General features: G+C 46.0%; 1 protein-coding gene across 1 annotated transcript in view; it reads right to left on the bottom strand.

Annotated features, from left to right (window-relative positions):
• LOC144767260 (uncharacterized) overlaps positions 1–11,556 on the bottom strand; it is a 94,750-nt gene extending 83,194 nt beyond the window's left edge. Inside the window, exon 1 of the mRNA XM_078650781.1 lies at positions 11,386–11,556. The gene's annotated coding sequence lies outside the window, so the exon portion shown is untranslated. The remainder of the gene's footprint in view (positions 1–11,385) is intronic.
• Between the last annotated feature and the right edge of the window lie 213 nt (positions 11,557–11,769).

Here is an 11,769-nt window from a genome sequence, read left to right on the forward strand (position 1 = left end):
AAAACACGCTTAGCAAAAGTCTGTGCAGAAAAAGGCGTAGATTGGATAGTAGTCCTGCCAGTTGCCCTCTTTTACATGCGAATGGTAGCTCATTCTAGAACAGGATTGTCCTCGTATGAGATTGTTTTTGGTCGTCCCCCGAATATGTGGGGTACGCCTATGCCCAGACGAATTACAGATGTTGAAAGTACTATGCTGACAGATTACTTGGCCTCCTTGATGTCTGCACTACAATCTTGTCGTTCACAGGTCGCGGCTGCCTTCCCAGACAACACCCAAGTAAAACCGCATGAAGTCGTCCCCGGCGAGTTTGTTTATGTGAGAAATTTCGACAGGAAATGTCCGCTGGAACCCAGATGGAAGCAGCCAAAGTTGGTGTTGATGTCAACGAGGACCGCAGTCAAGCTGGAAGGTCGCAAGGGATGGCTGCACTCCAGCCACATTAAGAAATTTCACGGACTGTGTCCAGAGACTCCGATTAAGGAATGCCCACTTTTAGATACTGACTCTAAACTCCCCCTGCTAGAGAAAACTCCCCAACAGGAGTATCGTTCCAGGTTGAGGTCTAGTAAGTCAGACAGCGTTTAATTGTTTAAGTCCCCTTCGGGTGAAGCGGTTAGACAGGTTTCTGACATAAATAAGATAGACCCAAGTAGTCAGAGAGATAGGCGTAGCGAAAAGAGGAAACAGTACTGTAAAGTTTTGCACAGCAGATGCATTATCGCATTAATTTTCATGTTTCTTCTGAGTCTTACGATCATATGCATAAGTTTAATGCTACATGTTTTCTTTCCTCTTGATTCTCATGTACATGCTTCCTCTAATGATACTGTAGAGCACACTTTTAGTGACCTGCCTCCCCATGAATTATCCTATCGTTTAGCAATGCGCAACAATACATTCATCCGTATGTTACACCATTCTCACCAGACCAGCAATGCCACCAACTGCTGGGTATGTGGCCGACTCCCTCCCTATCAGAAATACAAGGGAGCTCTGCCCCTCTTTCCTTATCCGTTCACACATAATGGTTCGTGTGGTGCATGGTTTACTTTAATGTCTTCCCTAGATAGTAAGTCCAAGGTTTCCCAAGGCAATTGGATATGGGGGAACCTGAAAACAGTTATGAATAAAATATGTTTCCCAGACAAGGAAGGTCTTCCCCAAAGGACAGGGACCGATCTAGAAAATGAAGTGTATGGATTAGGTAATTTTACACTTAACCTCATGATCCTGAATGTGCAGTCTGAGACTAATTCGGACTTGCCGTTTATTACAGTTTTGCCAGTAAAAGGTGAATTATGCGTCAGAAAGAATGGTTCAGTACATCTAGGACACAGTGATTGTAATACTGTGGTCGAATTCAGTGATAAAGGAAAGTCTACTTTCAAAGCTTCCCGCCATTCCTATTTCATATGTGGTCAAACAGCTTATGTACGTCTGCCATTAGATTGGGATGGGACGTGTTATATTGCGTTCCTATTGCCACCTGTTTTCCTAGCCCCGCCTGATTATCATAGAAATCCACATCTTGTGCATGTAAGACAGAAGAGAGATCTTCCTCCCGTTATTGATTATTCTGAATCATCATGGGATCAGTATAAGGATTATATTAAAGGATACTTTTGGTTCATAGGTCCTGTTCAAAACAGTAAGATAATTCGAAGATTAACTAGAACATTGGAAGCAGTAGTGAACGAGACTACTTTTGCTTTAGGTAACCTGACCGAAGAGCAGTCTGCTATGAGACTTGTTGTCCTTCAAAATCGCCTTGTCCTTGACGTCATCCTGGCCGATAGGGGCGGGGCTTGTAGAATCATCGGATCCAGTTGTTGCGTGTTTATTCCTAATAACGTGCCATCCGTGTATAAGGCCATAGCAAGGCTCCATACCATAGCTCATCAGATACACCAGAATCCAGACACCTGGACTTGGTCCGGTTGGCTATGGAGTGTGATATCCGCTTGGGGATGGAAATTGTTATTATTCCTAGGAATAATATTGGTCATAGTATTCAGTTGTTGTCTCTGTCTGCAATGTGGGCCAGCGATTTGCGGCTTGTGCGCCACAGCTTGTATTCCCCGTCCAAGTACACGTTCCCGAATAAAGAAAGAAGAACAAATGATGCTTTACGAACAGATAGATGGTCTGATGAATATAGATATATCCTAAAGGGTGTAGTAGGGTCCAAGGAGGGAATGAGGTAGTAGAAATTTTCAAGTAGCTAATATGTCCCCCACTCGCACCCTATCCATGCACCCATGTTCCTTGTATGTCGTGTAACTTCTGTTCCGTACATGCTAGAAAGACGCATATACTTTTGCGTCTATCCTTAACATGTCAGCTATCCAGTCATGCAAGAAAATCCCGTTAATTAGGCTTCTAGGCCTATGGTGCCAACGTCTTTACATGGTGCACTTCTGAATCTCGCACACGTTTTCTCCATTTTTCCTGGCCCAGTCGAGCTAGGCCCTTAAACGAGGCCCGAGCCTCATCTCTCCTGTCTCCGAAAGCTGTATGCATCCCTGACCCCTGCCTTTCTTCCTGCCAGCGAAGCGGTGCCCGGCTCGGCCTGCTTGCCTGCCAAAATCGTATCTTGCCTACAGTTATCTGCTCAGCCTCCTCGAAAACACATTCCAGTCTAGTGAAATAGGTAAACATATTCTCGGCTGCAGAGCAAAGGGCCCGGCCTTCCTGTCCTCCTTGCAAGTGATTTACTGAACCCGTTACCACGGTAGGCCCATGGCTCCGCACATTACACCAAGACACGTATGCACGCACTAGCATTCAGTATTGAACGGCCTCTGCCCGAGAGACCTTTTACTTCAGACACTACATCCTCCAAACATGAGATACCAGATATGTTATAGGTACAGGTTGCCCTGACACCCCAGACACCAGTCTCCTCCACTAGTGCTAAAGTCAAAGCCCCCAGTTCTCCCCAGTTACACGTCATGCTCAGTTGCGCGCGCATCCAGGTCATAGGTTTCTGCTGATCCTGCAACTTTCTCTATGCATCCACCCACATGTGACGTTTCTTGTGACGTTTCTCTGACATGTACAGTGCACGCCCATGTGTACGCCTTTTTACACGCCTCCTGTTACGCACATGTGTTCTTATCTCTCTCTTTTCACCTGTTACGCCTACTGTATTGGTTTCAATTGTACCATTTTACTATATATAATGTGTAATGCTAATAAAACGTTGATTGTCCCTTCCTGAACCTTAGTGGTGATGGAACATGATATCCGACCCTCGAGGATCTTTCATTAAAGCCCGTATGACTCAGATCCCACGGACTCTGCCTCTCATTTGATGAGCTTCCTTATTGCTATTTAATTGTATGGAAAAATGATACGGTAAAATTAATTTACCACAAATACAGGGCGCTAGGCAGGACTCGAAGAGGAACTCGGAAGCAAAGAAAGGGGCGTGGTCACGTCCAAAGAACAGTAAGCCAAGCAGCGCCTTACATTGGAGACAGCTTTTTACGTCGTCTGGGGATCGTCTGTAAATTACCAAAAGGTTAGATCATACATCCTATCCCCTAACTATCGTCTATTCCTAACAATAAATGCACAGCTGAGAGCATGCACTCCAGCGAAGGACGATGCCAGAGCAGCTGGTGCGTTGCACTCATCAGATAAACAATGCATAGCAGTAGCCGTTATCCTATATAACACACACAACACACCTGGACCCCCTCAGAATGTGCCATCCAATTGGAATTTATAGTCCCTTCTATAAGAATAGGATAAGGTATCTAAACACAATGGGCCAGATTCACATAATTAACATAAGTCAAAATCCTAAACTTACTACCGTTTTGGTATTCACAGAAGGCACTTACTCATTTTGGTTTTCACAGAAGGCACTTACTCATTTCAGTATTCACAGAAGTCATTTAGGAGTCTTATAGTTAGTATTCCTAACTTTACTACTCCTTAACTGAGAAAAATCCTAACTTTAACACTTTCGGTATTCACAGAAGGCATTTAGGAGTCCTAAAATTATGACTCCTAACTTTAGGACCGTAATGACTGAAATTCAAATACCGTCCTCAAAAGCGTTACGAACCCCAACTTTACTCAGCACATCACTAGACCCACCCACACCGCCAAACACTTCCTGGCCTCTCTCTTCTCCACACTAAACAACATCAGAGTCAACAAACCAATGCCTATCACCTGAACTGACAGCACCCTTTTGAGTTTCAAGCTCACCATCCTAGATTACAGGAGATCCACCACCTCTGGACAGGCGGCCGCGGCTAGAAGAACATCTCGGAGAAGGACTGGGCATCGGCCCTCTCAATACGTCTCCCCAAGCACACCAGCAACCTAACGGAAGACATCAAGAACTTCAATGAATAGATCACCACCTGCACCAACAACCTGGCCCCCCTCAAGCACATAAAAATCAAGATCACAAAAGCAAACCAGCTGGTCCACAGAAGAACTGTAGATTGTGATGCAGCACTGTAAGCACCTGGAAAGCAAGTGGAGAATGATCCAAGACACCGCAGACAATGACGTCTTCTAATCTGTCCAGACATGCCTCCACCTGCATGTCTGAAATGATAAGTGAACAGCCCACACCAAACGCATCGAAGCCAGCAACAACAGCACCAAATAAATCTTCTTCATAGTCAGCCACCACCAGCAACATCTCCCCTTAAAAGACCCAATGCAACAAACTCTGTAACTTCTTTTGGAAGACGATCACATCCACCTTCACCAACTTCAACCGGCAAACTGACTCCAGCAACTTCGCAGCAAGTCTTCTAATCTCAGCTGAAGAATGGAACTTGACCATGTAGAACGCCATCTCCATAAAAGAGACTGCTGCAACCAGGAATACCATCTACTGTGGGGCACCCTAGAGCCTTGCCCCCACCACACTTTCAACAAAGGTCTAACCACCGTCAGTGACATCCTCACTACCATCCTGAAAGACTCCATCAATGCGGTCTTCTTCCCAGAAACCCGGAATCAGGCAGCTGTCACAGCCCTGCTGAGTAAACCCTCTGGGGACCTCACCAAACTCTCCAACTACTGACTAATCGCCCCCCTATCATACATGGCCAAAGTCCTAGAGAAAACCATCAAGAAGTGTCTGACCAGCTACTTCGTGAACCACCAGCTCCTCAAGGCCACCCAGAGCACGGAAACAGAGCTCATTGAACCTACCTACACCATTTGCATGATCCTAGACAGAGGAGAGGGTAAGGCCGTCATACTATTGAACCTCTTGGAGGTGTGTCACATGATACCACATCTCATCCTCTTCAGGTGCCTTCACAAGGAAGAGATTCAAGGACCTGCATGCAATTGATCTGCTCCTTCCAGATAAAAAGAACTTCGACAGTTAACCTGGCATCATACTCCTTGGAAACCGGAAATCTCATCTGCAGAGCACCTCAAGGTTCACTCCTCAGCAGAACACTATTCATCACTTAAATACCCCACCAGCCAACGCCATCCATATCCACAACATCAATATCCTCTCCTTCACTGACCACACACAACTAATACGGTCCCTCTCTGACTAAATCCACAACACAAGAAACAAGTTCACTTCCCGCATGATAGAAGTAGCCAGAACGATGTCCATGGGACTCCACCATTCAACCTACGACCTACTCCCACCTCCAGCTTGTGCACCAGCAACCTAGAGATCATCATCAACAAAAAGGTGGATATGTTCGCCCAGGTCAATGCCGTCACTGCTTCCACACCCTAAAGAACATTTTCAAATAGCTCCCGAGAATCACCAAAAGACCATCATCCACACACTCATCAACAGTAGTTTGGACTACAGGAACTCTCTCTATGCAGGAATCATCCAATAGCTCACCAGAAGGCTGCAAATCACCCAAAATGCAGCAGCCAGGCACATCCTCAATCTCACACTCAGAACACATATCACACCTCACTAGCTCCAGATACAGAGGCGCCCACAGTTCAAACTCCTTACCCACACATTCAAGACACTACCCAACAAATCCCTGCCTACATTAACAACTGCATATCCATCCATCAACCCCCTATGCACCTCTGTTCAGCCAGAATCATACTCAGACACATCTCATGCATACACAGAAACAGATCCAGGTCAACTCTTCTCATACACCACTTCTAAAGTGTGGAACGACTCCCCTCAACACATCAGAGCCTCCTCCTCACTTCTTGAGCTAAGCAAGAAGCTGAAGACATGGCTCTTCTAAAACATGTCGACAGTTGGGACAGATTGAGGTGGTCTTGGGTGCAAAATTAATGCAGCTTAAATCTTTTTTCAATGTATTTATTATTAGGAATTTGTTAGACCCAGCGGTTGGTGTGCATCTAAGCCAGGCAGAATCCACTGTCCTAGATAGGATGAGGATGATACACTTGTCTGATAACCTGCGCTCGCCCTTGGATAGCTTGGCACAGAGCAGTCAGGCTTATCCTCAGGGTCAAAGTGTAAAGTGTTGGAACAACCCTCAACCTCGCAACACTCTGTGGACGCTACAAAAAGACTACATACAGTATGTATACAACACTGGTCTTTGCATTCCACGCACATTGAAATCACAACAACATACACATTGCATATATATTTTACAGTTATATCAAATGTTCAAACTCTTCCATTAGCAGCAGAACGGCATTAACATATATATAATTGTCCAAAGCGTTCGCTTGCACCATTATCCCTTCAGCCTTGTAAGCAACATACACACAATACAAGCAATCCCTTCCACATTAAAAGCAACAGAAACATATATCCAGGCTGTTCAGAGGTATTCCACTTTTCCGCTAACACATTTGCATAAACAACAACATTCCCATTATCGCGTACTCCGTATACTTGTAATGGTCAAGAAATCACAGCTTCTCTCTTCACCTTGCGACTTAGCCCCTCCGCCACTCAAACTACACCAGCCAACGATACAGATTGCCCCTGCTGTCGACACTTTGATTAGATTAAGGGACCACCTTAAGAGGAAGGAAAGAGTTACACGTTTTTGTCCATCCAGATTACGTCCTCAGGCACCTAGTGGCACCTTCACGAGTGCAGGATCACTATCCTCCCCACAGGAAAAATACTGCAACACAAGAAGCTGGCACACCCCCAATTTGGAGAATGATTTCACCTCCGGCAGAGGTGGGAGCTACAGTTGCTCCAGGGAGCAAGTCATGGGTGCACACAAGGCACGACAAGACCTTTCAGTCACGCTATCCTTAACAACATAGGGCCAGATGTAGGTAAATGAGATTTACCGATTTTTAATTACCGAATTTTACCGATTCGGTAATTAAAAATCGGTAAATCTGAGGGGTGGATATGTAGGAACATCCAGATGTTCCTTTTACCGAATAGGTAAATATCTGTATTTACCGATTCGGTAAATACCGACCGGTAATGCCCCATTCATTCCTATGGGCTTTGAAGCCCATAGGAATGAATGGGGCATTACCGGTCGGTATTTACCGAATCGGTAAATACCGATTCTGACAAGGGTGCAGGGGGTGTCACTTTGACACCCTCTAGCACCCCCAAAAAAAGGTTCGGGGGCCATGTGGCAGGCATACCTGCCCTAAGGGCAGGTCTGCCTGTCATATGGCACAGGTGTGCATGCACACATGTGCATGCACACCAGAATCGTTATTTTACCATCAAATAGTATTTGATGGTAAAATACCGATTCTGTAATGCTTGTGGGACTCAGAAGAGTCCCACCTACATATCAATTTTACCGAATCGAAAAAAATACCGATTCGGTATTTTACAGAATCGGTAAATTTACCGATCGGTAAATTTACCGATTCTGTAAAATACAGGGCCCTACATCTCAAATTGCATTCACTGGTCGGTAACGGCCGAATTCGGCCGTTACCGACCGGTAAATGCCTTCCTACATCTGGCCCCTAGTACCTTGTGGCGTGGGCCTGGAGAGAGGGAGCGAGTGACCTCAGACTGAGGCTGCGATGTCAGGCACTGTTGTCCTCTCAATCTGGTAGTCGGACACAGTCTATGCTGCCAGCTTGGCTATCGGTTGGCTATCGCAGACTCTGCAAACTTCTCACAACACTGCTCAGAAACCTAACGCCTAGTAATACTAAATAGCAGAGGTGTCCGGCTGAAAGCTTGAGCCTCTCAGACTCATTAAACGTCCCCTGCACTCATTGAACTTGTCACTCTATAGCCACCCCAGGTGTGCCACTGAACTTTACCAGCTCACTCTACGGCACAGTGTGATGACTGCACACGTCGGAAGGGTCCTTGTACCAACCGGTGATCATTTCCACATGTTTACCCCTCACCCTGCGCGGTCCTTACGAGCTTGTGGAAACAGGGAGACCTTTTCTATCCCTGGGAACTCGAGCCCTAGGAGAGTGGTTGGGGACCTGGGTCACAACAGTTGCCAATTAGCTGCAGGCCAGCAGCATCCAGGCAAAGTCCCATTCCTAGAGCACAACACAGATAATCCAGGTGCAGCCCCCGCCCCAATAGTTCTTCTTGTTGATGTCCCAGCATCAAACCAGCGTAGTATGTTTCCAATCCCCAAAGCGTCTCTAACTACTAAAGGCAGAGCCCCAGTGGTTATACCCACAATGACCTATGAAGATGAGATCAGTTGAAAAGGCCACCTTTCAAAAGCACGGGCCCTCTCTAAATGTTGTCATGTCTGACATCCTACCCTGGGAGGCTTGATCAGTATCTTTAGTGGGGCCACAACCCTGCCACTTGGAATGCAGGTGCCAATTCCAGCCCCTCTTAATCAACACAGGAAGACCCCTCAGAGTGAGAGGTCTACAGTATACCTTGAGCCCTTGGTTTACGGCTTTCTTATCAGAAATGCACAGATGTAGCCATCCCCCCCAGCAGCCACCTGTGAATTGGAGACAGGTGGATAGGAATACAGAGCCATGAGTACAGACATTCCCACTTTCCCAAAGTGGTATTTCCACCATCATAATGTTTAATTCCCTCACACCGCTGGAGCAGGTTCGCCATTACGAACTAATCGATATCAAACACTATACGGACACTCTTCAGCATACAGGAAATCCAGCTCAAAAGCCTTTCCACAGATCCCTCAGGTCAATCCAATACGAGGAGCAGGCCCTACTGTAACAAACACACTACTCTGTGCCATTCACTACCAGTGTATGTAGAGCACACACACACCTGCCCTACCCTTTACCAACATCGCACCCTGTCCCCAGGGAGTACTCAGATATAGCAAGAGACATGCAGAACCTTGGCAAGCGTCTTCTTAAATGCCAAGCCTAGTAACAGTAACCTACACACACAGGCCCCGTCATGGCCAATCTGTGGCACATTTGAAGAACTACCTCCGTGGGTGGCACAACCAGTTCTGCAGGCCCACGGAGGAGGTGTTGAGTTACATGCCCTAGGTATGTCTTACCTCTAGACAATGGACTTACAGCTAACACAATTTAGCCAATCATGTATACACTAATCATCAGTATGTATAGGACAAGCACATCAATTTGGCACTGAATGGCAGTGTAAAAAGCGATCAAAGTCCTTAGGCTATTACATAGATCAGCGGAAAAACCAGGAGGGACAAAAGCAAAAAAATTAAAAGTTGAGAGAAAGCACCCTAGAAAGGGCCTACGTCCAACAGAATTTATTAAGATTGGTATGTTTCATACAAAGGTAACACAGATCTGTGCAGTATGTGCATAAACACATTTATAAAGGAGGACGGTTGGAACCTGGGACCTCTTAACTATCTTACTTGAGCTGAGATTGGTAACCCGAAAATACATTGATCCCTCCCTTTGGATCATTTACAACGTTCGGTGATTGGGATTAAATCCCAGATCCAAAGCTATGAAGTAGGTTCAAGTATTGGTACCACTGAACAGCACATTCCTCCTATAACACTTGAAGACTCACATTCACGTCACACTTAAATCACATTTTTAGCTCCTAAAATGTAATTCAACTTTTGGCAATTATTGTTCCTTCTTTCTGTCTTTCTTTCACATTTTGGCCGATATCTATTAAGTACTTTTCTCCATCCTTCGTGTGTTTTCTCTCTCTATCCCTTTTATGTCTCTTCTCTGACCTCTTCTTGCGTTTTCTGCTCGCTCATCTTGTTCTCCCCTTCCTGCTGAAGTGACAACTAGAGCAGAATGACTATATGAGTCTCTTGGAATACTTCATGTAGACTCCTATATCATAGCACAATCCTCATCAACACACCGTTGATGAGAGTGTGAAGCATCCTCTTGCAGCATTGTCATACAAGTAGCCCAGGGTACCTGCGGCAGTCACATATTTGAAAGTTGTGCTGAAGTCTCACTCAAAGCTGCCTAATTCTTCCAAACTATGGGGAAGAACTAGAACTTCACATGTGACTTTGCTTAGACGTCTACAGAGTGCCGAGAAGTCCCTGACTATTCTGCACCGAGCAGACCCTCTTACAACAAGTGATCATAAAGATTTTGGTACTGTGAGGAGAGGCCAAGAAGAGTGACTGACAGTCCCGCCAACGTCTGCTAAGACAGACACAATTGAAAAAGACACACTGTAGACTCGCCTCATACACACACACACACAGCCTGTAAAGACAACTCTACCCTGTTCAGATGCACACACATCCAACCTGCAGAGGTACATTAAAAACACAGACACGTACGTTCCACTGCTTGAAAGGCCTCCTACCTGGCAGACCCAAGGTCAGTGCGCGCACACACACAATCCCTGCAGCAGACACTCAACCTCTGCAGCAGATAATGCTATAAGCCAACCTATGTCGTTGGAAACTATTGCAATGACTGAGGTTTTACCTAGATTGAGATATGAAAACAGGGGCAAAGGGGTACGGGGCAGCAGGGAAGGTTTGATGTTCAACTGCCTGAGGGACATGCTTCTGACAAGGGTACAGGTGGACAGGTCAACAAACTGACAGCGAGAGCCGAGCAAAGAGTGTGCACAGATTTCTCATAGAGCGCTAAGAGGCAGTGCAATGTGAACATATTTTTAACAGTGCAGTAAGATGCAGTGCAGTGGCACAAATTCCTCAGTACAGTAAGATGCATTGTAGTGACACAGAGTGCTGTAAAGTGCAGTGTGAACAGATGTGTCACAGTGCAGTAATATGCAGTGCAGCATGCACAGATTTATCATAGTGCAGTGAAATGCAGTGCAGTGTGCACATATTTCTCACAGTGTATTAAGATTCAGTGCAGTGCACATATCCTCTCTTTAAAACAAATGATGATGACAAACACCCCCAGGGCCAGATGGAAAGCCCCCCCAGAGGTCCCTGGATAGAAGAGCCTGGCTACTGGCAGAGATTTCCTCCAGGATTATTCAGTCAACTTCTACAATCACAGCACAGGGTGCTGACATTCTCCTACCTGGGCAGAAACCTGTGCAGACATTTCCAGGCTCTCTCCTCCTCCTATGTCTGGGGTGGGGCAGGTGCAGATTTAGGATCAGGAGAGGTGGGGGGGCTGTGAGGGTCTGAAGATGAAGATAACTGCACAGACAGACAGGGCGTCCTTCCTCCTCTGCAGCAGGCTGGACACAGAGGGAGAGGCAGGAAGTGACGTCAACATCTGCTGCTTGTACTGTCTCTGCCACCGCTGACCTGGAACAGGAAACACTTCTCCCTTTCATACAATGTGCTCATTGTATTAATCTTAGCAGGCGAGGCGCGCCCTCTGCTGGCTACTTAAAGAACCATCACATCCGGTCGAGTGAATATACACAAAAAAGCATTTTGTGGCAGGAAATATCTG

Source organism: Lissotriton helveticus, chromosome 1_1, assembly GCF_964261635.1.
Source record: "Lissotriton helveticus chromosome 1_1, aLisHel1.1, whole genome shotgun sequence".
Taxonomy (NCBI): Eukaryota; Metazoa; Chordata; class Amphibia; order Caudata; family Salamandridae; genus Lissotriton; species Lissotriton helveticus.